Source organism: Canis lupus, chromosome 15 (assembly GCF_048164855.1).
Source record: "Canis lupus baileyi chromosome 15, mCanLup2.hap1, whole genome shotgun sequence".
Taxonomy (NCBI): Eukaryota; Metazoa; Chordata; class Mammalia; order Carnivora; family Canidae; genus Canis; species Canis lupus.
In genome coordinates this window covers 48,685,876-48,689,683 of record NC_132852.1, presented here as the reverse complement: position 1 = coordinate 48,689,683, position 3,808 = coordinate 48,685,876, and the positions used below count along the sequence as shown (strand labels likewise).

General features: G+C 39.1%; 1 pseudogene; it reads left to right on the top strand.

Annotated features, from left to right (window-relative positions):
- The first annotated feature begins 397 nt into the window (after positions 1–397).
- Positions 398–3,479, top strand: LOC140604519 (zinc finger protein 639 pseudogene; annotated as a pseudogene).
- The last annotated feature ends 329 nt before the right edge of the window (positions 3,480–3,808 follow it).

The following is a 3,808-nucleotide window of genomic DNA, read 5'->3' as shown; positions in this document are numbered from 1 at the left end:
ATCAAAACCAGGAGGTTAATCTAACTGTTGGCCTTATTCACATTTCACAAGCCTTTTCACTAGTGTCTAACCAGGACCTTGTATTTCATGTGATTGACATCTGCTCTTAGTATCTTTCCATCTTTGAGCACTCCTCTGTCTTTTTTTTTTTTTTTTTTTTCCTCTGTCTTTTCTAACTTTGACACATGGTAAGATTACTGCTCACTTATCTTGCTGAGTGACTCTCAGCTTACTTTTGTTTGTTGGCTGTTTTCTCATTATTTGATAGATGTCATGGATTTTTGGCAAGAATGCCACAGGAGGGCTATTGTTTCCATAGCAGGGGATACCTGATGTCAACCTGTCTCGTTAGTGATAATGTAACCTTAAATAGCAAAGAAAGGTTTTTAGTTGGGAGATGGTGGAGGGAAACACAAGTGCCACAGCAAGCAGACTGTCTCAGACTAGGTGAGCAGTCAGCTATTGCTTTGGGAAGTCAGTCCACTCACTGCCAGTAGGGGAACTTGTACTCTAAGAGGAGTACAGGCCTGGCCTGTGCAAAACCACCATCCCTTCTTCAAGGGCTAAAAAATATGGCTGGCTTGATGGAAGGCATGGGCCTTGGCTTCATTAATCCTGTCCTCTATGTGACTGTTTCCCAAACACATTTGACCATGTCCCATAGTAATAACAATAACAGGAATGATGAAAATAACAAAACAAATGACACTTACTGAGTGAGGTACAGGACTAAATGTTTTATATTTGATATTTTCCATTTAATTTTATGACATCATGGGATAGGTACTATCATTATGTTTATAATTCTTAGATTTAAAAAAAATGACATCCAACATGATCAAGAAACTCCTAAGAGGCTTGCCAAGGTTCAAGTTCAGGCCTCCAAGTTCTCAGGGGTGACCCTTCACCACACATCATGCTGTTTCCATGGACCCAGGTCACTCATGCATACAGCATATATCACACACACCACACACCCAGCACACATTAGATGCATTATGCATATCACATGCACACACCCACTCCACACATACCCCTTCCCACATATCACATGCACCACACACACATGCACACTCTATACACACCATACACATACACAATGCCCCCCACCACATGCGAACCACACACTCTCACATACATAAACACAATTACACATACTCATACAGTCATTACTGAAATAAAATTTGTGTAGATTTATCTCTACCAGGTGTGATGCTCTGAAATTTTGTCTCTATTTCATTTTTTAAAATGATGCACTTTGCCAATTTCATTAATGATTCTATAAAGGTGGGAAAACCCTGCTTGTAGCCCATTTGCTTGAGAGATGCCAACATGATCATTTCTTCTGTGTGTTAAAACACAGGGCTAGATAGCAGTGGAACCCAGAGGTGAAGACAGAGTGCACTGGTTGTGCTGCAGGAATTTTTGATAAAATCTTTAATTATGAGTGTGGAATATGGGTTACACTTTTTGACCTTTCCCATGAAAATTTTGAAGATGCTTGATTCAATGATTTATCTCTTTTATTCAACAAGAAATATGTACTTCAAAGAAGAGTCATAGGGCCTGGCAGGCAGGGCAAGAGGAGCCTGGGAGTGCGAGGGCCACGGCGCTGCCTGGGAGCTGCGCCTGGGCTGGCCGGGTGGCCCCGCGGTCCCATACAACCTAGGGACGTGAGTAGTTTGAACCAGTTCATCTCATTGCAAAGAGGCATTTTTTACCATCTGTGAAAACTTCCTTGTAATTCATTTCTTCTCCCTCCAGTATTAAGAATTATACCATATTAAAAAGATAGGAATGAATATCCTAAAAAAAGAAAAAGGAAGACATTACACCCTTCTCATTACTCAGATTCCTCTGGAATAAGCAGGTTTGCAGATTGATTCAATGGAATTTTTTCTGATCATTGTTATAGTGTTTGTTCTATGAGACAACCAGACTTAAAATATTTTGACAACAAAGATGATGATTCTGATACAGAAACATCAAATGACTTGCCAAAATTTACAGATGGGATCAAGGCCAGAAGTAGAAATCAGAACTACCTGGTTCCCAACCCTGTACTTAGAATTCTAGACCACACTGCCTTTTCTACAGAAAAATCTGCTGATATTGAAATTTGTGATGAAGAATGTGACTTACCTGAGTCAGCCAACCAACAAGCTCAAGAGGAGAGTCCTATAGAAGTTCACACTGCTGAAGATGTTCCAATTGCTGCAGAAGTGCATGCAATTTCTAAAGATTATGATCTAGAGACCGAAAACAATTCCTTGGAGAGTCTCCAAGACCAAACTGATGAAGAGCCACCAGCTAAACTTTGCAAAATTCTAGATAAGAGCCAGGCTTTGAATGTGACTGCCCAACAAAAATGGCCTTTACTGAGAGCTAATAGCAGTGGCCTCTATAAGTGTGAACTTTGTGAGTTCAACAGCAAATATTTTTTCTGATTTAAAGCAGCATATGATCCTGAAGCATAAGCGTACTGATTCAAATGTGTGTCGAGTATGCGAGGAGAGTTTCTCTACCAACATGCTTTTGATCAAACATGCCAAACTGCATGAAGAGGATCCCTACATTTGTAAATACTGTGATTATAAAACAGTAATTTTTGAGAACCTCAGCCAGCACATTGCAGACACCCATTTTAGTGACCACCTCTACTGGTGTGAGCAGTGTGATGTACAGTTCTCATCAAGCAGTGAACTCTACCTACATTTCCAGGAGCTCAGCTGTGATGAACAGTACTTGTGTCAGTTTTGTGAACATGAAATGAATGATCCAGAAGACTTGCATAGCCATGTGGTAAATGAACAGGCATGTAAATTAATTGAGTTAAGTGATAAGTATAACAATAGAGCACATGGACAGTACAGCCTGCTAAGCAAAATTACCTTTGACAAATGTAAAAACTTCTTTGTATGTCAAGTATGTGGTTTTCGGAGTAGACTTCATACAAATGTTAACAGGTATGTTGCTATTGAACATACTAAAATTTTTCCTGGGATCCCTGGGTGGCGCAGCGGTTTGGCGCCTGCCTTTGGCCCAGGGCGCGATCCTGGAGACCTGGGATTGAATCCCACATCGGGCTCCCGGTGCATGGAGCCTGCTTCTCCCTCTGCCTATGTCTCTGCCTCTCTCTCTCTCTCTCTCTCTCTGTGACTATCATAAATAAATAAAAATTAAAAAAAAATAAAAATTTTTCCTATGTTTGTGATGACTGTGGGAAAGGCTTTTCAAGTATGCTAGAATATTGCAAACATTTAAATTCACATTTATCTGAAGGGATTTATTTATGTCAATACTGTGAATATTCAACAGGACAAATTGAAGATCTTAAAATTCATCTAGATTTCAAGCATTCAGTTGACTTACCTCATAAATGTAGTGACTGCTTGATGAGGTTTGGAAATGAGAGGGAATTAATAAGTCACCTTCCAAAAAAAAAAAAAAAAAAAAAAAAGCCCCCTTCCAGTCCATGAGATAACTTGATTATTTTCTTTAACTGCCACAATGTTAATGTAAAATAATAAATCTTTTTGGATATGTTAAATGGAAAAAACAAAAACAAAACAACAAAACAAAACAAAACAGAAAACCAAAGGAGAGTCATAAGATAATGGTTTAAAATGCTTTTAAAAAATGTTTTAAAGGAGAGTCCAGCCACTGGTAACCAAAGTCTATATAGCTAATTTGTACTTTTCTGCAAAGAGCAATAAAATGAAAACTCTTTGCAGTAAAGAGTTGACCCAGAAGTGTCTAAACCTTGTACATTCCAAAGAAGGCCTCTGTGGCTCCTGAGAAGTAATCT